At 48.2% G+C, this 17,981-nt stretch overlaps 1 protein-coding gene across 6 annotated transcripts in view; it reads left to right on the top strand.

The window, feature by feature from the left end:
• CNTFR (ciliary neurotrophic factor receptor) overlaps positions 1 to 17,981 on the top strand; it is a 385,394-nt gene that overhangs the window by 301,672 nt on the left and 65,741 nt on the right. The gene's annotated exons all lie outside the window — the stretch shown is intronic.

Genomic DNA, 17,981 nt, shown 5'->3' on the forward strand with positions numbered 1-17,981 from the left:
AGGTGATTGGCTTGATCCAGTAGGCTCTTTTTAGGTCCTTGTGGTTTACCCTGTTCGGGGACAGCCCATCTGCCGTGCGGAATTTGCACTGGCAAGGGATGCTTGACTCAGGCCATTGAAAGGTTCTTCAGACCTCAACAGCCGCAGGAAAAAAGAGAGGATCCTGCAATGAACTCTGGCGGCATTTGTTGTTGTTTGCTTCCAGGCAGCCTGTTTATTGAGCATCCATCCAGATTTCTTTGTAGGGAGGTTCAGAGGGTGTGTCACCCCACACTTCCAACCACGTTATCCTGTCATTTGCCTTATCTCTTTGCAGGGAAGTGGGTTACTTGTGCCAAGTCAGCCTCAGTGCTGTGGTTGGACTAGGCCTGGGAGAGACCAGGGTTCAAATCCCCCCTCGGCCACTGGGTGAACTTAGGCCAGTCACTGCCTCTCAGCTGAGCCTACCTCACAGGGCTGTTGTGAGGTTGAAACAAGGATGGGGAGAACTGTCACCTTGAGCTCCTTGGAGAAAAAGGTGGGATATAAACACAGCAAATAAGTAACAAAATTAAATAAAATAACAGAGAAATGGCCTAATAATAATAATAATAATAATAATAATATATTTATTTATTTATACCCCGTCCATCTGGCTGGGTTTCCCCAGCCACTCTGGGCAGTTTCCAACAAAATATTAAAATACAATGGTCTGTTAAACATTAAAAGCTTCCCTAAATAGGGCTGCCTTCAGATGTCTTCTAAAAGTCTGGTAGATGTTTTTCTCTTTGACATCTGGTGGGAGGGCGTTCCACAGGGCGGGTGCCACTACTGAGAAGGTCCTCTGCCTGGTTCCCTGCAACTTGGCTTCTCGCAACGAGGGAACCGCCAGAAGGCCCTCGGCGCTGGATCTCAGTGTCCAGGCTGAACGATGGGGGTGGAGACGCTCCTTCAGGTATGCTGGACCGAGGCCATTTAGGGCTTTAAAGGTCAGCACCAACACTTTGAATTGTGCTCGGAAACGTACTGGGAGCCAATGTAGGTCTTTCAAGACCGGTGTTATGTAGTCTCGGTGGCCACTCCCAGTCACCAGATTTAATTCCATTCTTAGTTACCACTCCTAATACAAACTGTCCTAATTCCTTTTCATTCTTTCTCACTTTGCAATATCATGTGTTCACTCACTGCAATTCCTAAACTTCTTTGAATGCTCTGCAACACCAAAGAGCAACTTGTTTTTGCTTCCTTATATTTTACTGGGTTTCTGTTGCTAAATTATTGGCCTTTATCTGCTTCCACATCCCACGACTTCCTAACTAATTCTGTCTTGCTTGGGCTCACGTTTCTAAAGCAATATGGATTCTCTCTGCTTCTAATCTGAAACATGTGAGTTTATTTCAATCTTGCACTCCTATTCCAGCAGCGCACAGCTCTGCTATCCTGCCCCGCTGGTTGGGGAAGGGAAGCAGCACCTTCTGGCCCAATTATGCTGTCGCATCAGCCAAATTTAGCAACCTGGAGGACGTTTGGTCACAACAGAGGCTGCAGCTGGGCATGCGCAGAGTGCCCTTCGTTCCTTCACTGCAGGTGCACATAAGAGATAGGAGCAAACAATCATGCCAGAGGCATTTGGTAGACTCTCCTTCAGTGGAGGTTTTAAAAGAGAAGGTCTTCTATCAGGGATTCTTTAGCTGCAATTGCAAGGGGTTGGACTAGATGACCCTCAGGGGTCCCTTCCAACTCTATTGTTCTGTTTCTCAGTAGGCTTGACATGTTTCCCCCCTGTTAAGCAGGCACTAAATACTGTGATTTGTGCACTGCAGGGGGTTGAACTAGATGATCCTATTACCATCTTTCGGGGACCTCCTTTTGGGGGCCTCAGCAAAGAGGATGGGGGTGGCTCACCCCTAGGCACTGCAGCCTTCTCCATACCACTAGCAGCCCCCAACCCTGGAGGGAAGGAGGCTGCCCCCCAGAGTGCAGAGGCTGCTGCCCCTTGCGAATGCCTCCTTACGACTATTCCGCAGCTCCGGTGCAGCCCAGGAGGACGGCAAGCCCAGGCTGTGCTCTGCCTAATAACCGCCTCAAATGGCTCCTAATTGACAGATAAAAACGTTGCTAACTCTGTTTCTGGGGAGATAATAGATGGCCGGGAGCAGCCGCGCCGTAGGCAAGGCAGCCCTGATCAATTATTTCGACACTGAAAATCCATAATCCGCTGACGTGCCATCAGAACAGTGGCATGTTCTGGCCGGCTGTTTGTTAGAAAGTTACTTAAATCACTTGGGCAGGTCGGCGCCGCGAGCTTCATGGGAACTGTAGTTTCTGTGGCAGCTCTGGTCAAGCTCAGCGTTGAATTTGCAGCATTTGCCTTGCTGGGAGCCTGACTGCTGTCCTCTGGGAATCTTGCTCCCCAACTTTAGAAGCTTGGGGTGTGGCTCCAAGTACCTGCTGAGGAGAACAAGGCACTCTGCATGTACTCAGGGGGTCCTTTAAGAGATGGTGCATGGAGGAACCAAGCTGGCGCTGCAGGAAGACTAAGAGCCCTAATGCTATCTGCTTCCAAGCCCAGTCTACTGTGCTCACCCTGGCGTTTAAAGCCCGGAATGACTTGAGCCCCAAATCCCTGCAAAAGTGCCTCCTAACCTAGATGCCAGGCAGGATGATACAGTCTGCAAGGGCAGAGACGGTTCTTGGAGGCATAAGGGGCAATGGCTTGTGAGAGAAATGGAGAGCACCTTCTCTGCAGTGGCCCCCAAACTGTGGTTTCCGTTTTTTCAGATGGTGTGGAGAGCAAATCAGAGCTGGCCCACGGTGCCTCCTTAGTCACCAGTGTCACCACAAATCTTGTTTTGGTGGTGGTGAAGTTCCACATTGTCCTTCCATCCCATTACAAATTCGACACAATTCCCTTGGCAGCCCAATATTGGCTGGCAAAGTGACACTGAGGCTTAAACTTCCCTTGGAAGCCTGGAGGCTCTCTCTCAGGCAAAAAGAGCTCCCGGGCTCAAGACTTTCTCTGCCTCCCTTCTGCAGGGATGGTAAGAGCCCATCTCATGTCCCTCGGGAGTAGAGGGGGAAATGTATCGCGCTCATGAAATGCCCTCCCATGTCTCATGGGCAGATAATTCTGTTCATTCATCCAGGAAGAGCGGTTGCCTCTCTGGCAACGTTTGATTTGATGCGATCTGATCCTTGTTGTCTTTTGGCCTTCCTTGATCTTTGATGACCTTCTAAACGTTGCATTTCTGTTTGATGTGGCGCATGAAATTGTGCAAATAATCAGCCGCCTTTAGATCGAGGGGCTCCTGGGTGTTGGTTAAGTCCAGAGAATGACCTTGTGCGTGTCAGTTTTTCCCCAACGCATCTCATGCTCTGTGCTGAATGAACCATGTGGGACTGTGAAGGAGGGTGGACATATGAAGCTGCCTTCTGGTTTGGGCCATTGGGCCACATTCCCAGGTCCTGAATGGTGATGACTCTCAGATGTCTCAGTCTGAGGTAATAGCATCATGGAATTGTAGAGTTGGAAGGGACACTGAGGATCATCTAGTCCAGGCATCCCCAAACTCTGCCCTCCATATGTTGTTGGCCTACAACTCCCATCATCCCTAGTTAACAGGATCAGTGGTCAGGGATGATGGGAGTTGTAGTCCCAAAACACTGGAGGGCCGAGTTTGGGGGTGCCTGATCTAGTCTAACCCCTGCGATGCAGGAATATGCAGATGTCCCATATGGGGATCGAACCTGCGACCTTGGTGTTATCAGCACCATGCTCTAACCGACTGAGCTATTCAGGCTCTCCTTCTCAGCCCTCCTATTTCAGATGCTTCCCTAACTGGAAATGAAACTAGTCTCTCCTCCAAGGAAAGCATGTGCTCTACCACTGGGTTACAACCCTTCCCAAAATGGTACCCCTTCCGGAGGAGAAAACACCCAGGCTTCCCTTTGAAGACCAAGGCAGGATGCGTGTGGAGCATTAAAGCCATCCATCCTTTTTAAGGAAGACTTTAGTCAATGAATCTTTTGCCTTACGAGAGCCTAAGAAGAGTCTGCTAGAGCATTGTAGCCTCCAGCTGTGAAAGTGCATTAACTTGTCGTGCATTAATCAATTAAATATATCTGCATTTTGACAAAATCTCAAGATAAGCGCCTTTTCAGGGAACTGAAGGGTATGCAGGATAACTTACATTTGGACAAATCAAATCCTGCGATCTGTGCTTTGCGCCATGGAACTGCCATTGTGGTGTGGGCCAGATGTTGTTGGAGTGCCTCTCCCATTGGTCAGGCCGGCTGGGAAGGAGGGGATTTTGAGGCCCAACGGGCACGACAGTGGCCCCAATGGAGTCACCTCTTGCGACATTCTTCTTTTCATTCCTTTTTACAGTAACAAGCCAACAACCAACACAGCTTTCAAAAAGGGTGGGGGCAGGTTGACTCAGTTGCATACTGGTGTAAGATTTGTGTTCACTGGTCAAGATAGAACCCCCACAAGTCTGAATCTGGATCAGAACCTGAGCTTCCACGAGGTGGTTAAGACTCAGGATGATGATGGTGATGATGATGATGATGATTTATTTATCCCTGGGCCCATCTGTGCCTCCCAGTTCCTTTCTTCCACCAACAAGCCACTGTAAGTCCTAAAGACTTCAGAAGGTCAGGAGGAGATTGCGATCAATGGCTACTAGCCATTTTGGCCACGCTCTGCCTTTCACAGCAATGCTTCTGAACACCACAGGAGGAGAGAGTTCTACTTTTGTGCTTGGATCCTGCTTGCAGGTTTCCTACGGGCATCTGACTGGCCTCTGTGGGAAGAGGACGCTGGCCTAGATGGGCCCCTGGCCTGATCCGGCACATGCTCTTCTTCTGCACTTGAACTTGTGAGTCATCCAATGAAGCTGAATGATGGAGGACTCGCCAATGACTTCCTGCCTGATCGAAACTAAACAGAGCAAGCTCTCCATTAATATTTGAGATGCTCCCGTGTGTTTGCCTGAATTTGCCGGCGCTTTACAGGGAAACACAGATGGTTTGGAATCAACAGAGCCCGTGGGCGGCTGGATGCCAGCGGCTGGCTCTGCCAGATTCAGACCAGCCCAGGCAGCGGAGGTAACATTTCCTGGCAGGTGGTAGCCCATTTCCCCCCTGCCAGGTGGCTTCTCTGAGGACACAGACAGGAGCTGCTTATTCATCAGAGGCAGGTGCGAAGCAGAGGAAGCTGACATCTGGACCATCCCTTGCTGGGCATCCCTGGCAGAGCCTCATCCCCTGAGTTTGCTTCAGACCTTTCTTCCAAAAGCATCAGATTACAGTCAGCTTCAATAGCGAAGGGTGACTGTTTACCCAGGGAAACGAGCTGTGTTTTCTTCCACTGCATCAAAAAACCTGACACCTTCTCCCCCTGACCTTGTTCCAAGGGTCACTCATTTGTCAACAGCCGCTCTGCATATTTGCTTCTTCAGAAAACCGGAGCAAAGGGGGGAGGTGTTTTCTTTGAAAGCTTCTCCATAGAATCGTAGAGTTGGAAGAGACCACAAGGGCCATCCAGTCCAACCCCCTGCCAAGCAGGAAACACCATCAAAGCATTCTTGACATATGCCTGTCAAGCCTCTGCTTAAAGACCTCCAAAGAAGGAGACTCCACAACACTCCTTGGTAGCAAATTCCACTGCCGAACAGCTCTTACTGTCAGGAAGTTCTTCCTAATGTTTAGGTGGAATCTTATTTCTTGTAGTTTGAATCCATTGCTCCGTGTCCGCTTCTCTGGAGCAGCAGAAAACAACCTTTCTCCCTCCTCTATATGACATCCTTTTATATATTTGAACATGGCTATCATCACCCCTTAACCTTCTCTTCTCCAGGCTAAACATACCCAGTTCCCTAAGCTGTTCCTCATAAGGTTTCGTTTCCAGGCCTTTGACCATTTTGGTTGCCCTCTTCTGGACACGTTCCAGCTTGTCAGTATCCTTCTTGAACTGTGGTGCCCAGAACTGGACACAGTACTCCAGGTGAGGTCTGACCAGAGCAGAATACGGTGGTACTATTACTTCCCTTGATCTAGATGCTATACTCCTATTGATGCAGCCCAGAATGGCATTGGCTTTTTTAGCTGCTGCATCACAACATCATTTTTAGGGGAACTGGGTCCATAGGGGAGTTCTCTTCCAAGTTTTTATTTTATTTTATTTAGAGGGGAGTTTGGATTAGTTTCCCCCTCTCCTCAGTATCCACAGGGAGCTCTGGCATCCACAGAGAGCATTTACCAGGACATCTTGTGCCAACGGTGGAGGGTGGGAGGCAAGGAAAACGCCATGTAAAATTTCAAAAGCTTTCCAGCTTTCCCCAAGATCCAGAAATCTTGAATTTAGAGGCTGTTACTCACACTGCCTCGTATCTTCCAGACTTGGTGGGAGGTTTGTGCCACAGGCCTCCGACTACGTTCTTCTGCTTGCATTATGTATTAGGGTTTGGGTCCCTTCCCTCCCCCCTCTGCTCAGTGTCTTTGCTTGTGGGGATATATTGTTGGAGTTCCTTTTAATAGCACGTACGTGATATGTAACAGGAGAGACCACTCTGGCTGCGGTCGACACATTATAAATCTGGGGAAAACATGCGAGGAGAGAAGCAGGGGAGCGTCTGGGGAAGGGACCCCTCTGCCAGAGAACCAAAAAAAAAGCTGCAGAGGAAATGAAGACGGCAAGTGGGGAATCCGAGTCTTTGCGGCTCAGCAGGATCCAACCCATGGCATTTTATTTTATTTTATTTTTTATTTTTGAAATAGAAAAGCTGGGAAGCGATTCTTGCGAGGAACGGTTGTGGGGCGTCTGTGCAGCGGCCGTAAAAGCGGATAGGAAAAGGGGGGGCTGGCGGTGTGCGGTGAAGAGAGGCGTCACTGAGAGGCTGCAGAAGTCACGTCCAGTCGTAAATCAAGGAGAGGGGATCTGTCCCCTCGAACAGACCCCCAAACATCTGCTCGGGATGCAGGGAAATGAGAGGAAGCGTGTTTGTGTGTGATGAGAGTCGGGTTTGAGGTGGCTGGTGACCCATCGGCCGGGATGAGCCAACCCATCGGACCACACCCTGAGCATCTGATGCGCTGAGAAGGAAATGTGCCTTTGTCCAGCTTTGCTGTATGGCACCTGCCTCTCTGTTGCTGCTCAGTCAAGCTGGGCAAGGGAGCGGAGAAGTACCCCAAAGACTCAGAGGGGGAGAAACTTGCTTTAAATAAATAAATGAATAAATGAGCCAGATCGCATCTCAGTCTTTACCTATGGACCCAGTCATGGCCCTTTTATCCTTATTTGATGGTTCAGAAACAGAGGTTTCTAATAAAGAGCTACTTTGGTTCCTGTTTGCAGCAGCCAGCCTCGTTGCAGCCAGACGCAGGAGACATACAATACTTTTGTTCGCTCCAGACTATGGGTAGGCAAACTGAGGCCCGGGGGCCGGATCCGGCCCAATCGCCTTCTAAATCCAGCCTACGAATGATCCGGGAATCAGGCTGTTTTTACATGAGTAGAATGTGTGCTTTTATTTAAAATGCATCTCTGGCTTATTTGTGGGGCATAGGAATTCGTTCATTTTTTCTCTCCAAAATATAGTCTGCCCCCCACACACACACACACAAGGGACAGTGAGGGACAGTGGACCGGCCCCCTGCTGAAAAAGTTTGCTGACTCCTGCAAGTCCAGACCATCGCTCTGGTGGAAAAGTTAGCGAGAGATGCCCCAATGTTACACCACCCAAAAATGAAGGACACCTTTTCTAAAAAGTTTGGCATCCCATTTGTTGAAAGCATTTAAGTAACATGATTGGCGGCAGCTCTTTCCTTGTGAATTCCTTTGGGGAAACATTCTTGAATAATTTGCTTGTGAAGGGCCACTGTCTGGGACTGCAGGGCTGTTTTGGGAACACTACCTGATTCCTTCCTCTCTCCTCTCCTCTCCTCCCTCCCTCCCTGCCTTTTCTTCTCCTTTCTTGCTTTTTTCTTTCCCATTTCCCTTTATTGTCGCTATTATTGCTTTTTTGTGTAATAGAAAGTGAGAATGAAAACGATTACCAAAAAAGAAAAGGGAAAGGAAACCTTTTAACAGAGGCAATGAGTTCACTGGTCACTTATGCCCAGTTTTTGACCCCTTTCCAGGCCAAAGAACCCATAATTCCCAGCTATTCTTGCCAGATCTGAGCAGCCGCAGCATGGTAGGGTGCCCTACTCGCAGGGTCGTTTTTTTCTCACTTCTCAGACACCGTTGGCTGGAATCCCCTCATTGGCGCCCCCTGGTGTTCCAGTTCCTGATAGCTGCCGGCAGCCTGTTGCTTGCTCTTCTTCTTTCAGTTCCTAATGAAAGGTCTCTTAAAAGTTACGGTTCCTATATTAAGCTTAACAAGACTAAACGTGGGTTTAACTACAAAAAAAGCTTTGTCGTTAAACCCTGTGTTTCGGGACCTGACGCCAACAGCAAAAGAGCTTTTCCAGTTTCCATAAAGCAGCAGTGGTAAGCCGCGCTGGGCCACTGGTGAAAAAAAAGGCTTTTGCACCAATCCCGGGAGCGCAGAGCATTTTTGCAAAACAATTCTTTCTCGCTTGATCTGGAGGGCTACTGCTATGGAATATCCTTGCTTCACGCTCTCCTCACTGTGAAGTTGGTCAGCGTTGCCTTAGGCTAAATTCAGACATCACACCAAGCCATAGCAAAGAAAGCTTGACTGTTGTTTGGTGGGATGTCTGAATTGACAGGCTGTGAGTTGGGATCATAGCTGTCAACTTCCAGATTGGAAAATAAGGGATCAGTAGTCTCACCCAGCGGCGCAGCACCGGAAATCGGTAGCGACTTCCGGTGCCAGGCTGCCCATGTCCGCATGTCTGGGCACCGAAAATCGCTTCCGGCCAGCACCCAGCCGCCGAGCGAGGCATTTTATCGGGTGGCGGCTGCTGCCAGTGTGCCAAAAAAGAGACATCTCTCTGCTACCAGACCCGTGTAGCCTTTACCTTTTGAGGACCCCAATGAACACCCCTCTCCCCCCGCCCGCTTTCAGTCCCTGCATGCTTGTAGGCAAAGCAATTGGCTGCCGTGCGCCAAAGCAACTCGCGCTTCACACGCCGCGCGCAGAAGCAGACGGCAAAGCTCGCCTTGCTGAGGAATCCGGCGCCAAAGCTCGACATCTTGGTCGCGACCGAAGTTCGTAGCCGGGGCTCCCGGGGCTCTGGAGCATGCGGGGCTCCGCTCTCCCTACCCGTGTCTTCTCCTCTCGCCTGGGCGGCGCTCGCCCTTCGACCCCGTCGCCCACTGGCGTCTCGCCCCAAGCTGCCTGGTCAGCAGGGAGGGAGAGGAGCTGCTTCCTTTCAAATCCGGGACATTTACGGGGTATTTTACAATCCGGGGTTGCAGCGGGAAACGGATTTAAATTCGGGGGTTTCCCGCCAAAAACGGGAGGGTTGACAGCTATGTTTGGGATGAGCCGAGAAACCAGAATCTACGGGTGCATAGAGGTGCGGCTTTGCAAGGCATGGTTTGTACTATTGTTTGGCACGATGTCTGAAGGGACAGATTTTAGGTGCTGGCGAGCCTCTGAGCTGGTGGGAAAGGAAAGCAGGAGCAATGGTCAGAGCCATCTCTTTCTCGTTCACCTCACCTTTGGATGTGTTCATTCACAAGCCCATTGCATTCTGGTTCTATATCAATCTTCAAATCCACACACACACACACACACAATCATTCTAATCTTGTACATATTTTTTCTACAAAATATGTATTGTTGTACACATTTCATTCTAAAATATGCTTTACAACAAAAGCCTAACCTTCCAGGGGTCAGATCAAAGTAGCCAAGACTGCAAAGTCCTTGGCAAATTATTTAAATTGCAATAACTATTTATTAAATTTATTTATTTTAAAGCCTATGTCCTGCCCCTCTACTAATCAAGGGCGCGCTTGGGGCAGCTTAGAGTCAAAACAAGATTAAAATTTAAAATATATGAACTTGAATCAATATTAATAGACGTGACTAATGATTCGAATAGAAATGATAAATCGTAGCTTTATTGGGCTTGCCAGAATCAGATGTTGCCAGAGTGCTTAAGTCAGCTGTCTGAAGGCTCTGTTGTGAGACTGGCATGCAAGCCGTGGATTTATTTATTATTGCTATTATTTATTTAAGCTTTAGACAAGTTGGCAGACTCCCTCGATTTGCCACCTGATCATTTGCAACACGGGCAAACAACTGCCACGGCCTTTCCAAGATTCTGCTGCCAGATTGGCTCAGAATGCAAGTATGGGGAGCATTTCTCTTGCATGCCAACATTCCCCACCCTTTGCATAGAATCACAGAATTGTAGAGTTGTACACTGATATTTGTTCACCTGTCTTCCCAAGTGATGTGTAAACAATTTTGGAGACACCGTTGATGGAATATTTTGAGGAGTTGGAGATGGCATTTATAAGTGGTCCATGTTTCACAAGCATATATGTAGTAAGGTTGGTAGTAGAATAGCTTTGTAAACAAGCATTTTGGTTTCCCTGCGAATGTCCCAGTCCTCCAACGGTCATTTCCTGGCCTTAGAGGCTGTGGCAGTGACATGGGATTTTTCGGGAGTCATTTAACTGCCCTCCCATTCCTGGTTTTAACACTAACCTCTTGGTCATTTCTTCTCCAGGCTAAGCATTCCCAGCTCCCTCAAAATATGTGTATATACAATAAAAACCATGAAAAGGTTTAAAAGCAAAGAGAAGCTATTGCAGGCAGATCTTTCCTTAATTGCCCGCATAGGCTTTGTGGCATTGAGAACTTTTCAGTGGACCTTTAAATATTAAGAGAGAAGTTGTCTGATGACTCTCAATTATTGGCAAAGCATTCCCCTCGATTGGGGGTTCTGGGTTCCAGTGTTGAGAGAGAGAAAGAGAGAGAGAGAGAAGCATTTCTCCTTCATTTTCCCCAGGCCATGCATCATTTCATGTGGCACTGTGGTCTAAACCACTTAGCCTCTTGCGCTTGCCAATCGGAAGGTTGGCGGTTCAAACCCCCACGACGGGGTGAGCTCCCATTGCTCTGCCCCAGCTCCTGCCAACCTAGCAGTTCAAAAGCACACCAGTGCAAGTAGATAAATAGGTACCACTGCGGCAGGAAGGTAAACAGCGTTTCCGTGCACTCTGGTTTCTGTCACTGTGTCCCATTGCACCAGAAGCGGTTTAGTCCTGCTGGCCACATGACCCGGAAAGCTGTCTGTGGACAAACGGCGGCTCCCTCGGCCTGAAAGTGAGATGAGCATCGCAACCCCATAGTCGCCTTTGACTGGACTTAACCGTCCAGGGGTCCTTTACCTTATGTCATCTCACCGTTTACTTGCCTTTTCTCTAAGCTGAAGAGCCCCTACGTTGCAAGCTTTCCTTTAGAGGAGTCCTCCACCATCCCCTTGATCATCTCACTTGCTCTTTTCTTAACATTTCCCAATTCAATGAGATCCATTTTTCAGTGAGGTAACCAGAACTGTATTTCAAACACATTCACAGCATAGGTTTGTATCATGGCCTTATGGATACAGGCAGCTTCATTTTCGACTCATTCCCTAATGATCCCTATCATGGAAATAGCCTTTTTTCACAGCTGTCACACGCTGAGTTGACATCTTCGTTGAGGTATTCCCTGTGACCCCAAGGTCTCACTCTTGGTCAGTCGCCACGGGTTCAGACCCCCTGAACATATACGTGAAATTATGATTAATCTCATCTTGATAATTATCCTCTTCTGCCATATGTCACTATAGTGTGATTCAACAACAAAAACATTCCAGCAGTAGGAAGCCTTTTCCAGACATGCAGAAAGACAGAAAAAACCAAAGTCTTAAGACAAGGTGGTTAGGAAGACAAGCCTGATGAGGAACGGTTGAAGGACCTGGGTAGTGGGTATGTTTAGCCTGGAAAAGAGGAGACTGAGAGGAGATAGGAGAGCCATCTTCAAATATCCGAAGGGCTGTCACATGGAAGAGGGAGAAAACATGTGCGTAGGACCTGAACCCATGGCTTCAAGTTGCTAAAAAGGAGGTTCTGACTAAACATACAGAAAAACCTTCTGACAGTAAGAGCTGCCCCACAGTGGAACAGATCCCCTCAGAAGGTGATGAACTCTCCTTCCTTGGAGGTTTTTAAGCAGAGGTTGGATGGCCATCTGTCAGGGATGCTTTAGCAGAGATTTCTAGATTGCAGGGGGTTGGACTAGATGGCCCTTGGGGTCCCTTCCAACTCTGAAATTCTGTGAGTCTATGATTCTATGATTATCTATTGCTCTCCTCGTGAATCCTCTCCCAAGTCCAAGGCCACACCATGTTTTCCAGAAGGTCAGATCTTTGCATTCAACCTGGGCTTTTCCTGTTTCCTGTTTCCACATGGTGGAAACTGAGAAATCTTTCTGTTGTTGGGGGGGGAGGGATTATTTGCTTGCTTAATTATGGCCCACTTTTTCTCCAAGGAAACAACAACCCTGTGAGGTAGGCTAGGCTGAGAGGCAGGGACTGGCCCAAAGTCGCCCAGTGAGCTTCATGGCTGAGTAGGGATTCAAACTCTGGTCTCTCCCAGGTCCGAGTCTGGCGCTCTAACCACTACACCATGACATCTCCTGAAAGCCCAGTTATGGTACATAGATTGTGGTTCTGCCCCTGCCTGCAATTTAGGGAATTGCCCTTCCTCTACCCCACCGTGAAGCATTTGCAGTGAATGTGGAAACAGGGCGGAGGGGAGATGTGATTTCTTTGGCTCCCCCCCCCCCCGCCAATCTCTGCCCTCCCCACTGCCTCCTAGTAATTTCCTGTGAAATCCTTCAGAGAGTGCGGAGAAATCCTTTTGAGCCCCTGATAATGCTCCCTACTAAATCTGCCTGGCTTTTCGTCTCCCCTCAGCGTGAAGCCTCGTTCGGAGCTTGCTGAAATATCAGCCAAAGCCTCACAGAGTCAAAGGGGGAGCCGTGGAGAGGAGAGGGAGATGCTTCACCCTGAGGTGGGGGGTGGGCAATGGGGGGGGGAGCTGCCTTTGCTGCTTCTGCTTTCGGATGCTCTTTGCCGTGAAGCCTGAGAAGAGGACCTGTTTGCTGTCTCTGGGCTCCCCAGGTGAAACCCCGGGGTTCTCTGAGCATGTTAAGAGTTGGCTACAAGTCACAAATGCTCGGGGGACCCCAGGATTTGCTCGGTCCCTGATAGAACCCGCACACACCTTGGAAACAAGGCCCTGGATAATGCTTAGGAAACGCTGGCGGCTCTTATTCTGCAAAACTTGCATCATTCCCCAGATTTGAGCAGCGTACTCATCTAGTTAGGCAGAGTCGTTGCCATCGCTACAGCTTCCAGGCTAAGATGCTTCTCATTTGAGCCCAGAGCTCTAGAGCCGGCCCTGGTGCAATGGATGGGGGGTATTTATCCTTCTGGGCTCAAAGGAGAAGCATCTATGAACGCTCTCTCACAGGAGACCAGGGCCCTGCGGGATTTGACATCTTTCCGCAGGGCCTGCAAGATGGGGTTGTTCCGCCTGGCCTTTGGGTTTTGATTTGGGCCATTTTAAAAATGAGGCTGCATTTTAAAATAATTTTTAAATCTAAATTGTATTTTAATCTGCATTTTAATCAATTGTTTTTCTTTCTTTTATGTTTTATTGTAATTTTATTGATGTCAGCCACCCTGAGCCCGGCTCTCACTGAGGAGGGTGGGGTATAAATAAAAAATATTTATTATTATTATTATTATTATTATTATTATTATTATTATTATTAGTGCAAGGGGGCAGTCAATTGTTTCCTGCCGCAAGTAGTAGATTGTCACTGTCGTTAGTGTGATTGATTGGCGGCTGCAGCAATGGCAGCTGCCTATCAGTGGCTGATGCGGCAATTGGGCGGGTGATTGGCGGCGGCTGATGGCGAGCGGTAATACGATTAGAGGCTTCTGCGTCTCGTGCGATCAGAAGCGTTGTCCAGTCAGGTGAGCGTTCTTAGGCATTCCCTCCCCTCCCCCCCAAAAAAGCTCAACAACTGGGCAATCTCCCCCATTTTCTTAATTTTGAGTCCCTAAAAATAGGGGGCGTCTTATACACGTGGGCATCTTATACACAGAAAAATACGGTATTTCACTTTCCTCTTAATTTTAACATATCTATCTGGGACCTGTTTTCTGTTTGGTTTCAAGTTGCTTTGGGTTGACCTGACCAATATAAAGTAACTGACAAATTTAATAAATTATATATATATACACACACACACACACACACACACACATATCATATAGACGTCAATTTTGTGTGGATACCTATATAAATATCTGGTAAGGCTTATATTAACTTACATGTTTAATTTAAGACTCGTGGACAGATGGTCACTCTGCTTGCAATACAAAATCATTGTGGTCTGTTATTATTATTATGGGTTTTTCCTATCCCATCCTCTATTTCTTTTTTAATTCATATTATTATTATTATTATTATTATTATTATTATTATTATTACAGTGGTACCTTGGTTTGCATACATTTTGGATTACAAACACGTCAAACCCGGAAGTGCGTGTCCTGGTTTGCAACCTTTTTTTGGATTACAACCCTATTATTATTATTATTATTACGAACAAAAAAGAATTGGGAGGCCCCATTGACGAAAGCACGCCTTGGGTTACAACCTGCTTTGGTTTACAAACGGACCTCCAGAACGGATTATGGTTGTAAACCAAGGTGCTACTATTATTATTATTATTATTTTGCTTCCTCCCCTTTTCTTTCCCAAGTTAAACTTGCAAATAAAAAAAACGCAAACAAACCACTTGAAAACAAAAATACAATGTTCAGTTCAGGTTATTAGGGGAAGGTGAGAAAGCTCTTCCTGGTGTTGAGTTGAAATCTCCTTTCTTGTAATTTCAATCCATTGAGTCCTATTGTCTGGAGCAGGAAAAAAACAAGCTTGCTCCATTGTCCATGTGACAGCCCTTCAGAAATTACAAAAAAAAAGGAGATTCCAGCTCAACATTAGGAAGAAGTGTCTGGCTGTAGGAGCTGTTCGACACTGGAACGGATTTCCTTGGAGGTTTTTAAGCAGAGGTCAGATGGCCTCAGGGCCGTCTTTACCCGGGGGTGCAGGGAGCGCGGTGTACCCAGCCGCCGAATTCGGGGGGGGGCGCCAAATGTTTACCTACTGCATACCGGTCCCTCTCGATGGGCGGCAGTGAAAAGCAATGGAGTGGAAGTCTCCGCTCCCCTCCTCCTCCGTCACTTTGTTACTCTGTAAAAAGTTCAACAACTTTGAGTCCCCCCCCCTTAAAAAGGGGGTGCTGGGCACATCTTTGCACCCTGGTAGCGCATATGCTGAATGCGGCCCTGGACGCCCTTCTGCCATGAAAGCTTTAGTTGAAATTCCTGCATTGCAGGTGGTTGGACTAGATGACCCTCACGTCCCTTCTTTGATTCTATGATTTGGTGTGAGGCCGCATCCTAACAGGGTGCCCTTTCAGAAAGACTTTGTGGGCTGCAGAGCATTCAAGGTGTGACGCTGGGCTTGGGCATCTCTGAAGACGGAAGGCTGCAAATGGTTGGCCGAGTCTTTGGAGAAAGGGTGCATTAAACCAGGGGTCAACAATTTTTTTAGCCGTGGGCCAGTCCACTGTCCCTCAGACCTTGTGGCAGGCTGGAGAAGCGGCACCGGGGGGGAGGAGCTGGAAGAAGAGGTGAGGGGGCAAGTAGTCCTCCCCACGCCCCAGCCCCAGCCGCTGCGCTTACCTTCCCAAGGGCTTCCGCCACCACCACTACTGCCGCAGCCACTGCTGCTTCTCATAGGTAGGCAGAGTGAGCTCATCCTCTCTGCTCTCTGGCCCACAGGAGCACCAGGGCAGTGGCGGCGGCAGCAGCGGAGGGAAGATGAGCGGCATGAAAGGGCTGGCTCCGGAGAGGGGCTGCTTAAAATGGCACTCAGCCAGCTCAGCCCAGCCCCCTTCCTCCTCTAGGCAGGGCGGAGAGAAGCCAGGAGGAGGGAGGGAGGAGGGGCCACCGCGGTGTGTGTGTGGGAATGGAATAGCGCAGGAAAAACATGGCGCAGCCCGAACAAACAGACTCCGCACGCCGATCCACGGACAGTCCGCAGACTGGATCCTGAAGGCAATTGGGCCTGATCCAGCCCCCGGGGCCTTGGTTTGTCAACCCCTGCATTAGACGCTCCCATCCTGTGCAAAGAAGGAGAAATCAAGAATGTGGTGAACGGGGACGCCAGAGAGATGCCATTTCCCGAGGTTATTACCTCCTGGGCTAATCGGAGTCGTGTTTTCTCCTTTCCTCCTTTTTGCCTGCATGTCACCCCAGAGAGCTGCCAAGGAAGGGGCCTCTGAGTCGGCCCACACTGAAATCGCTTGACAGAGAAGGATTGGTGCGCTCACTTTGCATTAAGTAGACGAGGAGCACATGGAAGGGAGAGAGCAGCGCCAGAGGAACGGCGCTCTGCATCCTGGTGCAGGGAGAGGGGAGGCTCTCAGCGTGGACCTCAAACATATCCATCCCCAGAAAACACCCACTTGCAGATTTGTCACATCGCACCTTGAACGCCAAAATATTTTGAACGCTGGAATTCAGAACCCGCATGAGGCTTTGTTTATGAATTTCCTTGCTTATCTATTTTTAAATTAAAATGCCGTGGTTTCTTTGGCAGACCTTCAACAAAGCTTTCGGGGCTCGTACAGCCTGGAGAGTGAATCGTAGAACAGTAGAGTTGGAAGGGACTCTGAGGACCGTCTAGTCCTGTGGTTCCCAACATGGGGCACATGTGGTTCCCAACATGGGGCACATTGCCCCACAGGGGAGCAATTTGATATTTAAGGGGCGGATTGAGATTGAGTTATTAACAGTTAATGGCCTTTTAGGCTTCCTCCATGGGAATAGGAGTTCACTTTTGGAATAATAAGAATTATATGTCATCGGGATGGGGGTGGCATTAGGATTTTATAGGTGCTTAGGTGGGGCATGGTCCCCCAAGAGGTTGGGAACCATTGATCTAGATTCTAGTCCAAACCCCTGCAATGCAGGAATATGCAGCTGTCCCTTGCGGGGTTCGAACCCGCATCCTTGGCGTTATCACCATCACGCTCTGACCAAGTGGCATGGGGAAAGTTTTTCGCCCTCGTACCACTAGAACGAAGTGGGGATACCCAGATGAAGCTGAATGTTGGAAGAGTCAGGGCAGATAAAAGAAAGTCCTTCATCATGCAGCACATAGTTAAACTATGGAACTCCCTCCCACAGGAGGTAGTAATAGTCACCAACATACCTCTATATACAGTGGTACCTCTACTTACGAATAACTCTACTTACGAATGGAGCTCTGTCCGCCATCTTGGATGTGGTTTAGATAGGATTTTTTCTACTTACGAATTTTTAGATAGGGTTGCTTCTACTTATGAATTTTTTTCTCCCAATGCATTCCTATGGGATTCGACTTACAATTTTTTTCGACTTACAAATGTGTGTTCGGAACGCATTAAATTCATAAGTAGAGGTACCACTGTATAGAGATTCTCCAAATCTCGGGACTACCCCCCCCCCCCCAAATCGCCTCCTTGGAGTCTCATTTTAAACATCTACAACAGCATATTCATCCGTACTGTTATTTTTATATCAAACCATATTGTCCATAATCATCTTTACACTACAAGTGAATCAAAATCCTGTTCTTGTTTCCATCTACTTGCAGTGATCTCCCAAGTAACTCCCCCCCCCCATTCGTTTATAAACTTTTTATCCTTGATTGCTGAGTTTTCTCGGCACAGTCCATCAGCTTGGTTTGCCATTCTTCTCTTGTAGGGACACTTAGTCCTCTTTCCAACTCGGGACTTAATAACATCCGAGCGTCTGTTGTTCCATACATGAAAAGTCTTTTCTGCTCTTTTGGTATGTCGGTAAATGTAATTCCTGATTTAAAAAAGCTTCTAGTTTCTTAACAAAAGTTATTTTAAGCATCCCCCCCCCATTTCATTATATATCATCTCCCAGAAAGCTTTTAT

The sequence above is a fragment of the Zootoca vivipara genome, chromosome 10 (genome assembly GCF_965207765.1).
Source record: "Zootoca vivipara chromosome 10, rZooViv2.hap1.1, whole genome shotgun sequence".
In the NCBI taxonomy this organism is placed as follows: Eukaryota; Metazoa; Chordata; class Lepidosauria; order Squamata; family Lacertidae; genus Zootoca; species Zootoca vivipara.